Source organism: Pteropus vampyrus, unplaced genomic scaffold (genome assembly GCF_000151845.1).
Source record: "Pteropus vampyrus isolate Shadow unplaced genomic scaffold, Pvam_2.0 Scaffold50, whole genome shotgun sequence".
Classification (NCBI taxonomy): Eukaryota; Metazoa; Chordata; class Mammalia; order Chiroptera; family Pteropodidae; genus Pteropus; species Pteropus vampyrus.
Window position 1 is genome coordinate 9,829,518 of NW_011888831.1, and position 22,133 is coordinate 9,851,650.

At 43.0% G+C, this 22,133-nt stretch overlaps 1 protein-coding gene and 1 pseudogene across 2 annotated transcripts in view; one reads left to right on the plus strand and one right to left on the minus strand.

The window, feature by feature from the left end:
- ASIC2 (acid sensing ion channel subunit 2) overlaps positions 1–22,133 on the minus strand; it is a 1,014,799-nt gene that overhangs the window by 344,415 nt on the left and 648,251 nt on the right. The gene's annotated exons all lie outside the window — the stretch shown is intronic.
- On the plus strand, positions 13,681–13,846 carry LOC111739511 (annotated as a pseudogene).

The following is a 22,133-nucleotide window of genomic DNA, read 5'->3' on the forward strand; positions in this document are numbered from 1 at the left end:
TAGAAAATGGAAGAGGGATACCAGGCAGTTGAGAGCCATAGAGGGGAAGCTTTGCTTTTTTCTATACATTTTCCCCACTTTGGCTGACCAACCCTTGAACTACATATATGCAGAGCAAACTCTAAGGACCCCAGCTTAGGGAAAAATAACTGAATCAAACTTTCAGATACTACACACAACGGGGGAGAAATGTTTGAAGTTTGAGTGCATCCAAGTTAACTACTTTCTGCAAGAGAAAACAAATCAGAAATCAATTTTATTTAAAGCATCATAACAGAATCCAGATCCTCTATAATACAGCAATCATAATGTTCAGAATATAGCTAAAAATTAGTAGATATTTGAAGACATAGGAAAATACAAACCTAGAGAGAAAAGGCAATAAATGGAAACTGAGCTGGAGATGACCCAGGGGTTGAAATTAGCAGATGTGAATTTTAAAGCAGCAATTATAACTATACTCAAGGACATAAAGAAAAATATGCTTGTAATGAATAAAAAGGGTAAAAGAAAAGCATATCTCAGTAGAGACACAAAGGAGAACCAAATGGAAATTCTCGAACTGAAAAAATACAATATAAATAAACCTTTCACTGGGTGATCTTAATAACAGATTACAAATTATAGAAGAATCAGTAAAATTGAAATAGATAAATAGAAATTATCCAATGTAAAGAACAGAGAGAAAAAAAGATCAGTGGGAAAAAACTAACAGAACTCCAGTGATCTGTGGGATAATGTCAAAGGTCTAACATAGTTGTAACGGGAGCCCCAGAAAAATGATAATAGAAAATGGGGCAGGAAAAAAATTTGAAGAAATAACTAAAATTTTCTTAAATTTGATAAAGATGCACATTTAAAAGATGAATGACTTTAGTGAATTCCAAGCAAAATAAATATAACGGAAACCACACCGAAACACATCAAAATCAAATTCTAAACAAAATATTTCCTGAGCGCCTAGCATATGCCAGTCATAATCGTAAACACTATGAATATGGAAATGAGGAAAATTGATAAAGTGTCTCCCTTCACAGACCTACATTTTAGTGGGAAATTCAGAAAATAAATTAACGAATATAAAATATAATGTTAATATAATACAGGCAGTATGAAGAAAAGAAAATATAGTAAAATATAAAATAAAGAAAAATGAGCTAGATGAGGGACTAGCTAATGAAGGACTGCTCCACTTTTTTTTTGTTAAACAGTATAAATCATTTCAAAACTGTCCATTTCAAGCTGCTCTTCAATGAACACGTGATGATAGCTTACATTTATTAAGAACTTATTTTCAGCTGAGCACTCTTGTATATGTTTTATATATGTTTACTCACTTAATTGTCACAAAGACTCTTGGAAGCAGATACCAGTACTACCCCCATATTAAAAGCAAAGAAATTGGAAAAAAAATAAAAAGAAAGTTATTGCTGAAGTTTATACAGCTCTGGAGTCCATGTTCTTGGTTACTACAGTGTAGTTCCTCTATAAACAGAATTCTTTAGCTGACTTATCTGAACGATTAATTAATCACCACCACCACCACCACCATCACCACCATCATCATCATCATCATCCTCATCATAATCTTAGGTAGCAGTTATTGGGTACGGACCATGATCCTGGGCACTTTTCTACATGTTTTACCTAAATTATTTTCAATCCTCAAAATCACCTTGGATGAGAGGTCAAGTAATTTACCCAAGATCCTACAACCCTTAAGAAGAGAAACAGGCATTCAAATCCAGATCTGCTATGTTCCAAGAGGTAGAAAGATCTTCCCTGAGATAAATCCAGCTGGAGAATATTTTTTGCAAACTAAAAACTGTTAAATATGGTTATAATAATCCCTTAAATCTCTCTTATTTAATAATTATCACTAACTTCTCATTACCAACCTCTTATTTCCAATTTTACACTGGCTTTGTCCAAACCACATTCACACTGCACTGTCCCTTTTCTCTACCTTACCCTCCATGCAAACAGGTATACCTGGGATTTCCCCAATCGAACTCTCATCTTCTGCAATTTATCCATTTTCTTTTCTCTTTCTGGCCCCTGGTTTTATTTTTATTTTTATTTTTTGGTACAATCTGCAATCTGATGGCACCATACTCTTCTTCCAGGTTTAGTTCAAAAAATCCTTTCTCTGTGAAGACATTTTACATCTTTTCAACCTCTGACTTCTCTGACACTCATCTCTTGGGAACTGTTTCTAATCTTGAAGCACATATGACTCAGTCATTCCAGATGCTGTCACTCTGGGCAAGTCATTGGCCTTCTCCAGGCCTCACTGAAAGAGTAGGAAAGAACTCAGGGATCACTCCACATTATTTTCTCAAAATATAAGATTAGGATACAGTGGGGCTACACAGAGTCCCTGAGCAACACCAGTTCAGCAGCCAAATGGGTAGAGCCCTTAACAGGTCCCCTCTCACCCCTCCTCCTCAGAAGATGCTGATGTCCCATAGTGGGCACAAGATAGGACTAGATAGGACACTTGCTTTCAGAACATGACATAGAGGCTTTGGAGCCAGTAGATCTGGGTTCAAGCCCGCTTTCAGCCATGGGATATTTGGATAAGTCATTTATTTTCAACAATAATAGTTTCATTAGAGATCGTTGCAATCATATCGTGGGTACGACACACAGATGTGCTGCACACGTTCCTTCCCTTTCTCCTCCCTGCTGGCAGGCATTATGGCCATCAGCTTTGGCAGAAAAACTTAGGTGGTGATAAGGGGAACCCTCTTCCCTCTGTTACTTAGTGAATTCCCAGACAGAGATCATCTGGATTCTGAACCCCAGAGGCTGTCTCAGCTGGCTTTGAGGGCTGGCAGCTGCACAGCTCTGCCATGAATGATAGGTCTGTCTGCTGGCCAAGGGCATGACTAGGACTCTCCTCCACCTCGCCCTCTTCCTGTCTGGCTCTACGCTGGGTAGTTCATGCTCTGCTCATCACTCTCTGGTTCCCCAAGCATGTGGATAGAGCTCCCTCGAGAGGCAGGGCGTTTGAACTGACAATATGCACAGCAAATTGAATTATGGAGAAGGCTCTTCTTGGTGGGGATGATTTTTTTTTTTATTACGTTTATTGGGGTAACATTGGTTAATACAATTCTATAATTTTCAGGTGTACATTGTAATTCGACGTATGTATATTCTATCATGTATTTACCACCCAAAGTCCAGTTTCCTTCAGCTACCATATATTTTATCCTCTTTATCCACTATACTCTTCCGGGGGATGATTTTAAATTACCAGTGATTGGAAACGAAATGGCAGGATGGCAACGAGCCTCAGAAAAGTGTTAGGTCTTAGTAATTATTCATGTCGGTAGATATTTCTATTTCTCTAGGGCTGTGCGATGACTTCATTTCTTGGACCTTAATTTTTCCCATCTGAGAAATGGCAATGACCTTCATGGGATCCGGGAAGGAAGAGCGGGGAAGAAGGGAGTTGAAGGAGCAGTCTGACATGGCAGAATGGAAAAGGGATTTAGAGGGTGGAAGTCCTTACATAGGACTTTGGGTAATTCTAACCTCTCTGGGCCTCATTTTCCTACTATTTCCAGGGTTTGTAGAACAATTAAATGATAACCAATAACTGAGAAAGAGTGCTTTGTGACTGTAAAAAAAAAAAAAATCTCCAGATGTATTAGCATTTGAGGGTTATTGGGGGCATTACATGAGATAATGTGTTCAAAGCACTCAGCCAGTGACTGGACCAGAGCAAAGGACACATAACCATGCCGTCTTCAGCAGTGGTCGTGGTTGTTTGAGGAAGCTGCGTGGTGGCACCTCTGACTAGTCACACTTTGGAGTTAGTTAGCACACCTGCCTCCAAATCCTGGCTCACTCGCTGTGTCAGGTCAAGTTACTTACCTTTCCTGAGTCTCAGTTTTTCTCATCTGTAAAATGAGGTTGATGCTTATTTGTGACACGCTGGCGGCCACGCGGGTTCGCTGAGTTCAGCAAGCAAAGCGCCAAGCACAGTGTCTGGGACTCAGGAAATGTCTTCCTTCCTTCATCAGCGATCAGAAAGCTCTTTGGTTCCTGCACTGTACACACAACCGGTCTCCCAGGTACCCCAATTCTACAGGACTTCTAGCACCTGGGACCTGTTCAGAGGGTGAGAATTCCCACGCCCTGATGTTCAAACATTGCCCGGGGGCTCCTGTTACACACTTCAAGCCTCACACTCTTGCACCTTTGCCTCCCTCTTGCACCTTGTGATGCTCCTTTAGGGCATCCTACAAAATGGAGACAATCGAACCTGCTCTAGTTTCTTCCCAGGAATATTATGAAGACCATCCAGGTGATCTACATTAAACAGCTTTTAGATGATCAACCGTGGCACACATATGAGTTACGGCTGCTATGAATTTTGCTGTGGCTAATAAAGGGCATGGGTGATGAGGAAGTGACTGGAGAAAGGGACCCTGTGGCTTGTAGCTGAAGACAGGGCTTAAAGAGGACAAACCAATTTAACCAACTCCACATCCATCTCCTTCATTGTCATCAAAACTTGGCTTTAGTGTCTGGCACATAGTAGGAATTGAGTGTCTTGCACAGACTAGGTCCATAGTAGGACTTTGTTAAGAATTGGTCACATCGATTCTCATCATATACATGATGATGATGATGATGATGATGATGATGATGATGATGATGCCATAAACACTGATTAGGTGTCTGCTCTATGCTGGGCACCCTATGTGCATGCTATTTAAATTCCATCTCTGAGGCAGAAAGTGATAGCTTTATCTTATACAAGAGAAAAAAATAACAGGCTCGGGGAGGTTAAGTAACATGCCTACCCTTGGACAGCTGGCCATGACAGAGCCCCATCTGTGTCCAGATGCTTTTGCATCCAGAACCCATATTCTTTCCTCCAGAGTCTGGGCCAAGCTGTCAATTTTAAATTCCTAGAGTGGCAGGCATCCAGCACTGGAGAGTAGTCACCAGCTTTCAAAGATCAGTCCTTTTGCAGCCTGGGACAGCATAGTCACAGGCTGTGAGGCTGTCCCCTTGACCCTCCATCAAGGGCATAAATAAATGTCCCCAAAGAGCCCTTACACTGCAGGAGGACTGACTATGGGTCTGCACTGAAGAAGAGGTGAAGGAGTCCTTCCCTAATAATTGCGGCTGTTCTGTAGATTGCCAGCCCTGGGCATCAATTTGGCCTCTGAGGAGTACGGTACCCCCCCCCCAACCCCATGCAAGTAGATGGCATGCCACCCCGGTGGTTGATACGTTGATACCCCTCAAACCTCTGAGCCAGCTGCATCGTGCTCTTGCTGCTGAGCACCCACACTGCACACTTGCCCAGAATTGCTCCAGTGAGGAAAAACAGAACAAGGAAAGGCCTGTAGAAGCAGATGTGTATTTTAAAGAAGAGCTGGAATCACTGTTCACAGTTCCAGATGGCAGGGTTTGGGGCCCAGGAAAGGGAGACCTGTGGCTTTTCCCAGCAGGAGGCTTGTAACAACACTTAGTGGGGGGTTGCACTTTCCTTGTCTATAAAGAACAAAGTGAAGAATCCTTATTCCATCTCTAGCAGGCACGAGAGTTGTTCAGAGAGCATTTATTAGCTCTGAAACCAAAGCTTGCCATGGTTTTACTGGCAACGCCATGGCGGGATCTCTCCTTTTTATAAAACGAGGAATCCTGACTTGCTTGGGTCAGCTGCGTCACACTCTCCCTGGGCCATGGCCTGGTAGGTGGGACTCTGCTTGTTCCAGCTGCTGCCGCCTCTGAATCCCATAGCTGGACCCGTTCTTCAGTGCAGACCATGTTCAGGCCTCCTGCAGTGCAAGGGGATGTTTGCGCCCTTGATGAGGGATCCAGGGGCAGCCTCACAGACTGTAACTATGCTGCCCAAGGCTGAAGAAGGACCTACCTTGGCTCCTCTCTCCCCCTGTGGGTCCAACTGGCCACAGGCCTCCTTCATCAGACTCTCTGCTCTTGCGTCCTCTTATCTGGGAGGATAGGGACAGCTCTGGCTCTGCAGTCAGACAGTTCTAACTCGACTCTGCTGCCTCTGGTATGTGAGGCACTGCAGCTCTCCGTCCCTCCCACATTCCTCAGTGGTAAGGTGAGGCTAGTGATGATAACACCACCCTGGTAGTTCATTCAGGAGAAACTGAGCTGATTCATGGAAAGAGTTGAGTGCAGTGACTGGCACATAGAAGGTATTCAAAATATGGTAGCTATATCCATGATCGTAAAAGATAATAAAGCAAGAGTCACGGCAAAGTCAGGCCCAGGCACAAATCCTGACTGCACTGTATACTAACTGAATGGCCTTTAGCAAATCCCGTAAATTCTCTGAGTCTTAGATTCCTTTGTGGAAACAGTACTGTTCCCAGTTCCTAGAGTTAGTATAAGGATGCACTGAAGTGAGGTATATAAACTACTTGATGCTGTTTCTGACACATAAGATTTCGAGAAATGTTTTGTAATATATATTTTAATTGACACATGGTAGGTACTCAGCACCCCTTAGTTCTTTGCTGTGGGGCCCTGTGTTAACCCTTTGTTGAGCCTCCTGGTGCTGAATGCTTGTGCAGTTCTAACACTGCCGTTGGTTGCTTGCTCTGTCCGACACTGGGCTCCGTCTCTGCATTAGACTTGCTCCCAGCACTCAAGATGGGATAAATGTCCTCAGTGGGTAGTCTAATTCCTGTCTCAGCACCTTTCAGAATCTATCTCAACCTGGGACATGCATCTGGGCCAGGCCCAGTTCGGACCCAAAACGAGATGCAAAAAGACATGAATTGAAAACAGGAACCTTCTTTCCAGGTGAATGAAAGGTCAACGATGATGAAAGTTTACACCAAGTTGGATCCTTCCCAGAGACACTGGAGTGCGGCTTGGATGGGAAGCCGCTCTACCAGAATGCGAGGAAAGATGTGTCTCCAGGCCCCCGAACAATCTTTTCAGCAGCACGAGGCTTTATCAAAAGCAGTATCTTGGAGACTACAAACTCAAGTGATGGAGCCACAGAAATTCAGCCCCATACCATGTGACCTCACGTAAGGAAAATAGGAGGCTCCCACTATGTGTTTGCCCTGCATACCTACTATGTGTCAGGCATTGTACCTAATACTCTACCAACATTGTGTCTTTCAATCTCCTATAACATGAGTTTGGTTATCTTTGTCTTACTGAGGAGGACATTGAGGCTCAGAGGGGATAAGTAACTTGCGCAGGTCCACCCAACTAGTCAGCTCTCTGAGGCAGGGGCTGTGCCATTTTTATCCCCCAGAACTAAACACAATACTCAGTATACATTAGGAGCCCAACAAAAGTTGAAGCAGATGAGTACAAATTATTTCCTAGCCTTGTTTTCTACTTATTTTCAGCTTTCTTGCTGTTTCTCAGACTTGCCATGTCTCTCTCTGGTCCACATTTTTGTGCCTGCAGTTCCCTCTGCCTAGAGTATTTTTCCGCTTTCTCCACAGAGCAAACTCCCATTCCTCTTTCAAGACCTAGTTTGAATGTCATCTTTTTGTGAAGTTCTTAGAAGTCTCCTCTCCAGAGTTAGTATCTCCCATGTAGGGTCTCACAGTAATTTGCCACCCTTCTATGAGAGCTCTTATAGCATAGGTTAGACATTACTTGATTAGTATCTTTCTTTTCATTAGGCAGCTTGAGGGTTAGGCCATGTTGGAATTGCCACTGTGCCCAGGATGTCCATGTATGCTAACTTGTCTTCATGGAAATATTTCTTAAGCATAGTCACTTCTTTTTCATTTGAGGACAACATGTTCAGCCTCTGCCTTCTGAGAGTAGAGGGTACTTCACAGGTTGCCGATGCCAAGAAACGGATGCATAGGAAATTGTCGTGAAGTGACTGGCAATTGCGGGCTTCGTGGCAGAAACACATCCCAACATCAATAATACACTGACCTTTTGATTCATGGTTTGCCCTTTTGTGAGTTTGACAGTGGGTCAATTCTTTCATGTCTCAATGTCTAGACATCTGGAGATAGTTTAGCTAGCATCAGTGCCCCACCCCAGGCCTCTATTCTTGGCCCGAAAAATCCCATGTTTCTGTCAATGACTCAGAAAAATACAATGAGGTTTTGCTCATCAGATTTGCAGATGACAAGACAGTGGCAGGAATGATGATTATGTCGGATGACAGAAACAGGATCCAAAATAATTACAATAAGTTGGAACAAAGGGTCAACTCATTTAGCAGAGATTAATTTTGGGTCCAGAAACTGACTGCACGGGGATTGAAAGGGAGTGGTGTGACACAGAAGCGTGTGGAGGCAAAGGCTTATTTACTCAGGAGTGAGTTAGATATGAACCAGAGAGTAGTGTGGCTGTTAGGAATAGAAACTGGGTGTGCATCATTAAAAGTAGAGGTCCTAGTAGGAAGTGATGGTCCTGTTGGACTTGTCTCTGGTCTGACAGCATCTGGGTGTGATGCTCATGTCTGGTCCCAACCTTTGAAGTGAGACATTGACAAAGTGGTCCATGTCCCAAGAAAAGGGACCTGATACTGTTGGCACCAAAATCCAAGAAACTGGAGGAATGTTCCCCTGTGGAGTAGGGACTGGAGAAGAAACATGACTACCTTTTGCAAATATCCAGTTTTGTCACACTGAAGAGTGATTTTGTGAGGCTAATGAACAGAATCAATGTTAATTGGTTAAAGCGTCAGCCAGGTCAGCCAGACATATTTCGGCTTTACATAAGAAAAAATGTCTTATAAGTCAATGCTACTCACCAGGGGGATGAGCTGCCCTGTGATGATGGGACTCTCTTTTACTTGAACTATTTGGCACGAGTGATATGGGAGGAATTATGATGTTGCGGGGAGGTATCAACTTCTAGCTGTCATCCACACTTGAGAAGCTAAAATTCCAAATTGCACTTTAATAACCTGTTTCCCCAGGCTTTCCCAGCTCAAGGAGAGGGGAAGACAACAGACAAGTGGGCATTATTAGAGATGCACGCCATGCTGTATCTGTCCTGCCAAGGGCAGATCACTGACCTTGAAAGAATAGTTCTCTCTGTGCTCAGGGTAAGTTCCTTTCTGTAAGGTTCCTTGCTTTTTTGTGCCCATAGACTCAGTCCTGAGGCATGCCCAACCGAATCTGAATCCCTAGAGTATTGAACCTGAGACCCCCTCCTAGCTGGGACCCACACTCCTTTAATAACTAGGTTGTTTGCATTTCAAATCCATAAATCTTATTCGTACTTTCAATGCTCTCAAAAATCCCCGAAGAGCAGGGCTGTACCTGTCACTACATTAAGCTTTCCCCCCATAGCATAATGGTTAGGAGAGCATGCTCTGAAGTCAGACAGAAATGGGTTCAAATTCCAAATCTCATTTTTAGCCTTTACTACCTGTGTGAATTGGGCAAGATATGAATCTCCGTAAGGCTCAGTTTCCTTGTTTGTAAAATGGGGGTGATAATATTACTTATTTCATAGGTCGTTGTAAGGATTAAATAAGATGTGCAAGTAAAGAGCTTGGCAATATGGTAACACATGGTAAGCACTCAACATATATTAGCCACTATTACTCTATATAACTGCAGGACTGAAGAGCCTGTCTCATGCTGGGTTTTTCCAGGTCTCTGCATCCATCCCTACCCAGCTCCTAGGCCCTTTTCTCTAGGTCATAGCAGGGGCTGTTCTTTTCAGCACCCGGCTTCCTCCTGGGTGAATGTCACCATTTCAAGCTGCAGCCCTGTCCCCCGTCGTTCTTTGTGGCACATCACTCTCATTTTCCTCTCACACGGAATCATCCAGTTGTAACTTTCAGATTTCTCTTATTTCAGGAGGAAAGCTGTTTTCTCATATGCCTTGCATTTTAATGAATTTCATTGCTATTGCTCATTTTGATCTGTTTAATAACATGTTTTAAATGAATCCCTTGTAATAGAAGGATTTCATTACTAATGGAGACAGCTGTGTAATGCAGTGAGTTGATTACTTTCACTTTTCCAATGAGGCCTGCCCGAGTTAAAAGTTTTACAACTCTGCAAAGTTTTGGTTAGGAGCGTTGCCTGAGGAAGCTGAGAGAAAGATTTCCATAGCAGCAACAGATTCACGGAATGCAAAAGAGTGGAGTTTGTGTCTGCAAAGACTGGGTGAAAAGGGCAGAAGAAGCCTCATCCCGAGGCTGGTTGATGACTGTGAAGAGGAATGCTAAAGTCTCGAGGAAGACAGGATATTGCATGGTGAGTGAGGGGCTCTTATGATGGTCATGGGCCAAGGTTTACGGACACTGGATGCCGCTACTAACTTACAGAGATGATCACACCCTCCCCTCTACCTAGGCAGGTGTCTGTTACTATATATATCTCTCACTGTAACTAATTATCTAACAAACCCAAGGCATGATGTCTTATTCATCTTTGTATTCCAAGTACCTAGACAGACTTGCCACAAGAAAGGTGTTTGTTAAAATAAAATAAATTCTTTTTCTCCCTCATTTTCCCGCTAGGTGCTCTCTCCCATATGCATGCATCATTGACAGCCAACTCTAAGCTATGACAGAAACGTCTATCTCCACCTCTGACCTCTAGAGATCCACTCGTATCTCTAGGTGCCCACTTATCTTCTCCATATAGCTTGGCTGCCTTATATTCACCTTCTACTTAATATGTCTAAAGCTGGAATGTATCACCTTCCCCTGCATTCCCATGCTCCTTACCATACCTGGTGCTTTTCGTGTGTTACTTATTCCTGTGAATGGCACCACTGTACACTCAATTAAGAACCCAGGAGTTATATCTTGATATCTCTCCTCCTTGATCTAATTAATCATCAGATTTTGTTGATTTTACCTATTAAGTAGAGTTCGAATCCATCCACTTCTCTCCTTTGACTTTGCCACTACCTTTATCCAACCAGCAGAGGAGCATCCTTCCAAACCCATGGTCGTGGCCTGTAGGGACAGACACTGAGGAGGAAAATGGTTATGGGCCTTTATCATTTTTATCACTGTACAATCTCTTCTTCATTGTTCAGGCAACAAACTGACTCTGTCCTCCTAGCCAGGTGTAGTAGGCTGAACAATGCCCGCCCCCCAAAGGTTTTAGAACCTGTAAATATTACCTTATATGGCAAAGCCTTTGCAGATGTGATTAATTTAAGGCTCTTGAGTTGGAGATATTTTCTTGGACTATCCTCGTGAAGCCTCTAAATGCAATCTCAAGTATCTTTGTAAGAGGGAGGCAGATAAAAGTTTGACTACAGACAGAAGAGAAGGCAATGTGACTACCGAGGCAGAGACTGGAGTCACACGACTAGGAGTCAAGGAATTCCAGCAGCCCCCAGAAGCTGGAAGAGGCGAGGAACAGATTCTTCCCTACAGCCTCCAGAAGTAGCGTGGCCCAGCCAACACCTTGACTTCAGCCTTGTGATACTGATTTTTTGACTTGTGGCCTCCGGAACTGTGAGAGAATAAAATATCTGTCATTTGAAGCCATCCACTAACTGTAAGAATGAGTCCCAGACTGCTTGAAGCACATGTTTTAACTTTGCAGAAAAATTAGTCTGACAGAATGATGCCCACACCTGAAAGAAGCAGAGAATGAAGGTGGAATGGAGAATGACCTCCTGGTGTGGGAGTGACCAGTTCCAGCCATCCCTGAAGCCAATTACCTACCCTCCCTCCCCACTCTCCACATACACATATTCATCTGATGGCCTTTTCATCTTTGTTAAGGATACAGACTCTCATCAGCAGTGATCACTCATTTACCAGGGATGGCTCAGACTACATTTCCAGAGATTTTTTGGTCCAGGGCTGCCTCCTATGGCAAATAGCTGGTTAACCATTGGAAAGGAGAGGACTAGTACAGTTAGCTCAGGGGTCCCTTAATCAGTATAAACTAGGCTATGCTGTGGTAATAAATAAACCTTTGAATTTCTGTGACTTAACATGTTTATTTCTTGTTCACGCAAAGTTCAGGGTAGGGTGGCTGTTCTCCACGTGGTAACTCAGCAATCTAGGCTGCTGCCATCTTGCAATACTTCCATCTCAATTCATGGTCTCTGTGGGCACTTCAGCAGGAGAACAGAGGTCATGAGAATCCATTGCCACTCTTAACTGCCCTCAAATAGATGGGAACACACATCCCTTCTGTTTACAGCTCACTGACCAGAACTAGTCACCCGAGTCCCAATTTAACTGCAAAGGAGGCTGAGTAGTCTTGATTAAATACTGGAAGAGGAGAAAAGGGATAGGGTGAGATTTACAAATCTATAGTAGAGGTCACCTAGTTCTGCTAGTGGATTCTAGAATCTAAGGGAAATCTCATCAGAGGTGAAAATTTGCTGGGCAGGGTTTCAGCAAATATGTCAGCAGAGCAAAGACAATGAAGAGTCTCTGAGGCTAGTTCTTATAAGTGAAACGGGGTATGAAATTAATGCTAGCTCTCCCACGACTAAGACACCTAGCCCATTAGTTAAATTTGTCTGCAGAAGAAAGATCAAGGAAGAGATTTGGAAAGAACATACCATAACAGCTTCTGACAAAACGATTCTTGTATGTCTTCATGCATGCAAATCAGTAAGCTGGCATACATTCCTGAGAATCCTAAGAGAATTGGCAGACTATTTATGAACAGAAATAATGCAGTGAGTTTGAGTAAATGAGAGTCGAACACAATAAATTTTTTCTAAGGCTTGTGGGGAGGTGACGATGATGAGTTCACCGCAATAAACTTCATTAAGCAAGTATAGAGGACCAATTCTGTGCTGGCCTACACGTGGGGGCTCAAGACTCATGGCACACTGAGACCCGAGCGTGAGATTGGCATGTGCCGTGACTTCCACCTGTAACGCTCTTCCTCTTCTTCTCTTTTCTTCCTCTACTTAACGCCTCCTTTTCTTTAAAACGCAACTTTGTTGTTCTGTTGGTCGTCATGTAGTTTGTAATTATGTATTGTGTACAAATTCCCTTCAAAATTTAGCGGCTTAAAAAAGCCAAGCCTTTACTATGTCATGGTTTCTGTGGAATCCAGGGTCATGTTTTTTGTGGAATCCAGGAATCCAAGAACAACCTCATTGGGCGTCTCTGCCTCAAGGTCTCTAGCAAGGCTGTGGAGTGTCTGACAGGGCTGTGGTCCCATCCGAAAGCTCAGCTAGGGGGATGCCTGTTAACAGGATTTCGTTTCTCACAAACTATTGGACTGTTGGCTGGGAGCCACTCTTAGTTCATTGCCATGAGGACATCTCCACAAGGCAGCTCATAAGATGGCAGCCGGCTTTCCTCAGAGTGAGTGAGAAAGCTGGAGAGAACATGCAAGATGAAAGCCATAGTCTCTTTGGAACTCACAGACTCTTTGAGTCTTTTCGTAATCTCAGCGGTGCGTAATCTCAGAAGTGACATGTATCACTTTTGCCATATTTTATTCATTAGAAACAAGTCACTAGGGCTCTACCCACCTCACTCAAGGGGAGAAGGTTACACAAAGGCATGAATACAGGAGATGGAGGATGCCTACCACATGTCCCTTCCTCCAAGAAGTAGCTGTTGACAAATAAAGAAGGAGGAAAGAAATGGTATAGTCTTAGCTACATCTCTAGCACATTTTTCCTAATTCTTTCCCTACAATGTCCTGCCCCCTGTTCTGCTACTTAGAATCTGAGAGCTGGAAAGGAATTTGGAAATCATGTCTAATATCCTCCTTTTATAGACGAGGAATTGCTTCTTGGCCTTTTGGCTAAGATCAAGTGTAGTATAGATGAGGAAAAGCATAGAAGAGGTATGCGGCCTCCTCGATAAGATGGAATTTTTTTGAACAGGGGACCTAGAGTGGGGCCTCAGGCCAACTGCTTTTCCAAAACTGGCTTCTTCATGCCACTCTCTCCCACCTATCCTCCTTCTAAAATTTCCTACAGTTTTATCAATACCAGTCATTCCATAGGAATTATTCTCTCAGAGGTCACCTAGAAACGTCTTGGTTAAATATTTGATCCTGGCCTACTTCTTGAGTTATTACTTCATTTCGCTTCTATGAACCACACAGACCCAGTCCTGCCTTCCCTTTTCATGGCCAGCTCTAAGTCCTCCCTGCACCAAGCAACAATTTTTATAATATCACAGAGACTCAGTCCTTAGCCTCTGCTCTTTTCCTGCCATCTAGGTCCATTGATGGACTTATCTAATCTCAGGGCTGTGAGGATCATCTCCCCTTGCTTTGATCTTCAGTTGCAGTCTAGTTCTCCCATATCTAACTATCTGATGGGCATTCTCATTGACATGTCATTGATACCCAACTCAATCATGACAGTAGAATAACCCCATCTATGATTTATGACATACGTGCCAGCTCTGAGGCTAAGTGCTCTATTTGTATTTTCTTATTTAATCCTTTCAAGGACACTATGCTATAAGTAATTCCATTCACATTTTGTAGATAAGAAAACTAGGCTCAGAGAGGTAAAGTGACTTGTCTGATATTCCATAACTAGAAACGGATCCATATCCTTTTGATTCTAAAATCTGTGCTTTTAACCACTGTACTCATGATCTTTTCCCTAAAACTGCTCCCTCTGGACTCTCTCATTTCTGTTCTGCCCTTAACCAATTTACTCAGCATCAAAATCTTGGAGTTGAAAAATTGTCATGCCATGGAACACCTCTGTGCCTTTGTATACGCTATTCTCTCTCCCTAATCATCAGTGTGGTCCATACATCCCCTCCATGTCACTCTCCTGCTGAGGTCTTCAATTCCTCCTTGGTTTCACATGGCTGGGTTACAGTGAGCTTGAAATTGTCCTAAGTTTTTGCCACAGGAACCAAGGTGCCCCCGTGCTGAAACAATACCTGCGGATGCCTCTGCAATAGCAGCTATCACCTGAGTTCTAACGACTTGTTTACCTATGGGTACCCCCATCTGCAAAGTACACTTTATAGGAGCAGGGACTATGAATACTTATCTTTGCAGCTCCTGCCCTGGCAGCAGACACTTGATGGCTAATGAGTCATCTTTGGTGCATCTCATTCCTTTTATCCCCACAGCTAATCAGTAGACATGCCCTGCGGAATTTTCTTTGCTATGTTTTTCATATCTCTATCTCATTTTCTATTTTCCCAGCCATCATCCCAAGACTGTGTCTCCTGACCTCTCATGTGGCCCATTGCAGTCACCTCCAAACTCGTGTCCTGGCTCACTCCTTGCTGCCCCGTCCAGTTCATCGTGATGATTTCTACTCTATTAACACTGCTTTGTATACAACAGTTGTCTGCTCGATGGCTCCCTGATGCCTACATAATAAAGCCCAAGCTCCTTAGCTTGGCTTTCAATAACCTTCCCAATATGCCTTATGGCATCCTCCAATGCCACAGTCGCTGTGGCACTATATAAATTACCTGTTCTAGCTAAAGTCTGCTATTCACCATGTCTTTAATGCTCCACTGAGTTCTATTTCCATGCCATTGCTCACGCTGTTCCTCATGTTTGAAATCCCTCCCTTTTTCCCTCCACATAGCTGAACTCTACCCTGCCTTCATATCTCAGCTTAATTCTCACCTCCTCCACTAGTCTTCTCTGACCATTGACCCATAGCAATTTTTCTCATCTGGGGTAGAGAGAAAAGCTTAGACTTTACTATCTGACAGATACGGGCCAGGATTTCAATTACTGATTAGTTGTACGGTCTTAGGCAAGTCGTATAACCTCTTAGGCTTAGTAAAATGGGAGATAATAATACCTAAGTCCTGGGATTGTGGAGAGGATGAAATGAGGGAATGTATATGCCCCAAAGAGGTTCCAATTGGTGACCTAAGCTATGTCAGTCTAGGATTTATACAGAGCCAGGCATTCCTGGAGGGTCCATGGAATAGACTCTTCGGGCTACTCTTTGCACCAAGAGGAAGAACACACCCATGGTATCTAAGACTATACATGACCTGACATGACTGAAACAACACCTGAGTGACAGAGACCAAGCATAACAGTGAATGGTTTGGGCCCTGGGGACCATGCTCCCATATTGGAACTCCAACTCTTCCACGTCTTAGCCAAGTAATCTTGTATAAGTTCCTTCATCTCTCTGTGCCTCTCTTACCTCAGTTCCAAGATGGGAATTAAATATGAAACCTATTTCATAGGGTTATAATGTAACAATAAGTGAGATACCTCTAAGGAGTTTAGCATGCCTCTGGCTGACTGTATGTAGCCTTTAATAAATGCTAACTATTATGTTTTATGTTATTATTCTTGAGTATGGCCTCTGTGGATTTGTCTTCATTCCAGAGCAAATGGGATGTGAATAAAAAGGGAAAGAAATGTTTTTCACTAATCAATTGTGGAAGAGCTCGATGGGAGTAGAGAGAAACCTGTTCCATAGCATCTGTTGTTACAGAGGGTAGCACAGGTAAGAATTATATTATAGAAAACAGCTCAAAACTGGGTCACCCATCAGAAGGAGTAGAGCAGTGGCTCTCAGCCCTGGTTGCAAGTTAAAGTTGAAGGCTTTCAACAAGTGCTGATGCCTGGGCCCCAACAATGGAGTTTCTGATTCACATATGGGTATTTTTGATTCACATATGGGTATGTGATGCCTGGGCCCCAACAATGGAGTTTCTGATTCACATATGGGTATTTCTGATTCACATATGGGTATTTTTGAAAAAGATTCTCAGATGATACTATTGTGCAGCCAGGGTTGGCAAACACTAGGCTAAAGAAAGACATAGGTCAAGGTCAGAATAATGTGAACCAGCAAGGAAGGGAAGAGGTGAGGGAATAGAGAATAGCTGAGAGGAAATGATCCTCTTAGGCTTAGTAAAATAGAGACAGGGGCCTTAGAGACAGGATGAGGCAAGGGAGGTACCAAGGAAGGCAAAATTTATGGAGAATAAGTGCCTCTTTAAATTTTGTATCATATGCCTCACCTTAGAATCAGCCTTGCCTGGAGACATTCATGGGAGCTCACAGCAATATCTTAAGTGTTTCTCTTCATTCTTGTATAGATGGGTCTTATCTTCTTGGAAGCAGATATACAAAAGAGGAAGACTGAATTCCTATTCTCACAGTGCTCCCATCCATCCATCCATCCATCCATTCATCCCTTATTCACTCACTCACTCACTCACTTATTCATTCATTCATTCATTCATTTATTTATTTATTTATTAATAAAAATGTATTGAGGGCCTGTTATTCACAGACACCTAGCTAAGCCTCCAATCTGCTGTCATTCTCTCTAACAGGTGTGATGGGTATATGTCAGGGGTTATGTCTCTGGTCTTAACTTATGAGGCAGAACTTAACTTCCTGATGATGAAGACCCTAGATTGTTTCTAGCTCAGGAACCAGGGTTGGATGAATGTCAATGTGGGTAATGATAGTGATACGTGGGCTTTTCCCATCAGAGGTGTGTCAATTTGGAGGAAAAAACACTCACTTTAGCACTTAGTAGCTGTGGAATCTTGACCAATGTGTTTAACCTCCCCAAACTGCATTTTCAAAATTGATAATGTGTGAACATTAGGTGATGGTGACGATTAAATAAACAAGTGCGCATGTAAGGTCTGATTCATGGTAAGTGGTCATAACAGAGGCCAGAGAAGTTGTAAATGAAATTGGTAGGACTTTTGAATTCCTCTCAGGCTTTTGTTTTTCACTTCGTAATCAATTAGAGGAGAACAGCAGATTTCCCCAGTATAAGCTGATCTCTTCATTACCAGAGAAACTTAAACTCCGAATCAGAAGGAATGTAAATGTCTCTAGTCCAAATCCCTCATTTTACAAATAAAGACAGAGGCCCAGGGAGGGGCACTGACCAAAGCTGCCCAGTGAGTCAGTGGCTCATGGGGCTGGAAGAAGCTCGGGCACTTAGTCCTAGTTCTTGTTGCACCACCCAGGAGCAGATGCACCTCTGGTTTCTGACGAACAGAAAATGAAATGTTTTAAAAATTATGGCTCTGAAACTAGAATTTATATAATAGAAATAGGGGTCAAAATTTCACATCTCTTGAGCATCCACTATGTATTAGGCACATATATTTATGTCGTCCCTTTCAAAGTTTGCAAAAGCCCATGAAGTAGGTGTTAAGATTATTTTCTCTATTTTACAGATGTGGGAAATCAAGTCTTAAAGAAATTAAGTGACTCCCAGGGACTCACACCCGTGAAGTTGTGGCGCTGGGCTTGAATCCGGGACTTCGAAGCTCACACTTTCTGTGTTTTACTTCATTGCCTCACTTGTAGAAGCTGCCCCCATAATTTATAGACATTTTTGAATCTAGGGATGGCCCTGGATCACACTTCTGGGGCTAAGGTGGAAAACAAGTAGCATTTCTCATCATGGGGACACAGTTAGACCCCTTTTCTAAGAATCTTTCACATGTTGCTGAAAATATATCAGAGAGAACTACAGTGGTGGAGATAGACATTGGGAAGTTTATCTGTCATACTTCTCTGCCTCCTCCAATGCCGGAAATTCTGCCATTAGTGATTTATTCCTTTGGCTGATTTTTGGCTCTCATCCCAATTAGCTGGGAGTGGAAATGAAGGCGGAGCAAGTCCTAATAGCTCAGCATGAATGTGTTTATTCTTCCCTCCCTGACCTGTTGGACTCTGACTCATCTTTCAAGGCCCAGCACAAATGTCATGGAACACGGGAACTTATAACATATTCTGAATCATCACTCTGCTATGGGCTAAGGACACAATGACTAGTAAGGAAGTACAGGTCCTGTGTAGACTGTTCACCGTCTGGTGGGGAGGTCAGCTGAGAAAATACACAACTATAATGCAAAATGAAAAGGATGATGCAAACTCAGGGCTGTCCAAAGAGGGCTCCCAGCACTGGAGAGGGCAGAGACAGGGGCTACGATGTGTGTTGCCAAATTTCCCTTGGAATGTAGTTTCTCCACCCACAGTGCTTATCTAGTATTTGGCACAATCCCTGTCAAAGCACTAATCTTGGCCACTTGTGAAGATCTATTTGCTTGTTTGTCTTAGGATGTGAGCTTCATTGGCAGGGGCCCTATGTCACTTGGCTCTGTATTCCCTGTGATTAGCATGGGGCCTGGCACATAGTAGATGCTCAGTAAATGTTAGTAGAGGAAAAGAATGAATGGAAATGTGAGATCTAAAGGTAAGACACAACAAGGATGGCGGGAGGAAAAAGAAACTAGAGGAAAAACAGATATGAAACCCTTCTAAAGCACATTGGATCCACTTTCTGTTTTGGCTAGAGATGGTCCTTGGGGACCTGAGGAAAGGAAATGATCTCTCTCCCATAACATCACTGGCATCCAATCAGTGCAGCAGGAAAGCTCAGGGCACAGCTCAAAGTCTAGCTGAAGGCAATGTCCACCGTTTAGCTCTATAACACTTTTGTTTTACTCTTCATATTGATTGAGCTTTCAGTTTTATTGTGAATAATTTACTAATTTACTGTATCTTATTTTAAAATCTCTCTTTAATCATAACCTTTTTTTTTTTTTTTTTGAGTCATAGCAATTTATATTTGTCGGGTAATGACCTTCTCAATGAAGATCACAGTGAAAAAAGAGATCTTAGGCTGGGAAGTTTTCCATGATGGTGGGAACAGGGCTGGCTGTGGAAAAGGCACGGAGAGATGCCTTGTCTGCTCTTCTCCTTGGGCTGCTGACCTTACTCTACATGTTTGTTTTTTCTTGGTTTGATCACCTTCTAACATACCATGTAAGTTACTTGTATATCACGCTTATTGTTCATTGTTTATCTCCTCCTCCCACAGTAGAATGTAAGTTCCATAACATTAGGAGTCTTTTTCTATCTTGTTCACCAATGTATCCCCAACATCCAGAACAAGGCCTAGAATATAGTAAGTGTTCAATAAATATTTGGTGGATGAGCAGATAAATGCATAAATAACAGAGTCAGTGCAGGTTAATGCAATCCAAGATTTGAAAGCCACTTTGGGTGGCAATTTTTTACCATGTACCCAGTGAAAGAGAGATAGGGAGGTTGGAGGGAGAGAGGAAAGTAAAGCAGACACAGAGATGGATGGAGAAGAGAGATGGGCCCAGGAGAAGCAAGGTAGGGTCATAGGTATTGTGGTTCCTGATGGCTTTTTGGGTCCAAGGTCTGTCTTTCATGAAGTCCTTCTCCATCTTCTGCTCTTGAGATCTGCCTAATAAACCCCTCTTCAGATAATCTGGCACTACTGGAAATCTGCACACTTTAGAAAAAACATCTATGACAGCCTATTTGCTCAGCCTTCAGGAAATTGCCCATCCAAGGCCCTCAAACTTGGGGTCAGCCAGAAGCACACTGGGGTGAAGGGAGGGTAGCATTGAGGTAGAGGGCTTATCTTTACACTCCTGAGTGATTACACCCCCTACACACTCCATCTCCATCTTCTACACTCTCTCCTGATTCAACTCAACACACTCTCCATCCTTAGGTAGTGTTAGCACGAAAAAATCTACTCCCATCTTGATTTTAGTCTAACCTGCTGCCCCAGTTCACATTGGGCATCACGTATAGGCACAGTGTCCAGACCCCACAGTGATTGAGAAGCAACTTCTGTTCTCAGTGTGGTCACGTTTTTTATAACCCCTTTCTTCTACATCCCATGATATGTGCACCCTCTTCCCAGCTTCCAGCTTCCTGGCATTTCTGATTGGGAGAAAGCCATGAGAAGAAAGTCCAGGAATAGGGTCTCTTGAAATACGTGCATGCGTATATGTGTATGTGTGTGCACACGTATGTGCATGTAGCAGTGCTGAGCAATGTCAAACAGTGACCTGGGTTCAATGTAGCTGTTACTCTGCCCTATCCAACATTGAGACCTCATCCCTTTGGGTAACAGAAAAGTGAACCTTTTTCAGATAAGCTGGGGACCCTATTTCCTCACAGGTTAACTTCCCAAGAAATCTGTCTAAGATGGGGACAAAATAAACAGACCTAAGTTACATTAGACACCTGTCTGCCCAGTCTGTGCAAGAAGTCTGTTCTAAACTAAACACAGTTAATTTCTCTCTTGATTAGGCAGAGGCTGGTCTGGGTAGAAGTTGCAAATTTCTGAGTTTGGTCTTTCTACCAAACTCTCTCTCTTCATCTCCAACTGCTAAGCCATTTGACAGGAAGTCCCTGGAGTAGGATATGCAGAAATGACCTGAGAAGTGTCTTCCTGAGGGAGGGCAGAAGCTAACAGATGTCGAGGCCCTTGCGTGCCAAGTGCTATGCTCCTTGCTGTACCTGAGTAATATTGTCAAAGGTTTCATTACGAGGAAATAACTAGCCTCTGGTCTTTCAGGATCTACAGTTTGAAGCATTTGGACATTCTTGGGACTAGTTTTCTGGTCTTGGGAAGAACAAGCAAGAGGAAGTGAGCTTAGACGATAGTAGGAAAGGTATCGAGGAAAGAGAGATGTAAAGTAGGGGAAATGTAAAGGGTGAAAGTTAGCTGGAGTAGATGAGTTTGTGACTATTGAGAACAACTCTACTCCCCTCCTAAGATATGCTTGATAATGAGAAGATCTCAGAGCCAGAGATCTCTTTTTGGGGAGAAACTGAGAGCTAAGAAGGACCTAACATCTTCCTAGAACCATGCAGGCAGCATACACTTAAGATTCATTTCCACGTGATGCCCTTCCACAGGACTATTCCATGCAAACTGCTGTCCACCGGCTCAGGATTCAAGTTGTTCAGATCTCGCTTCTCACTTGTCCTTCTTCTTTCCTCTTTCTGGTTCTTACCTGGCCTCCCCACCAGGCTCCCTCTGTTACAAACTGGTGTCTCTGCTTTCAACTCACCTATATCAGTTGCAATGATTGAGTTACGAGAAAGTAACAAACACTTCCAAAATCTCAGTGGCCTAAATCAACACAAGTTTATTTCTCATTCACGTTACATATCTAAAGCAGGTCACTGGAGGTTCCGATCATCCTAGTCCTTCAGGGTCCCAGGCTGACAGAGAGTTAACTATGTAAATGACATTCCCATTTCAACACACTAACAGATGAGTAAACAAGGGGAATTGCATGCCAGCTCTTAAGTGCTTCCACAGAAGAGACACACATCACTTCTGCTTTTATTTAACTGGCCAAAGGAAGTTACATAGTTATGCCTAACTTCATGGGGTTAGGGAGTTATAATTTTCTCTTGTGTTAGAAAGAAGAGGAGAACCAGAACTACCGGAGAGCACTA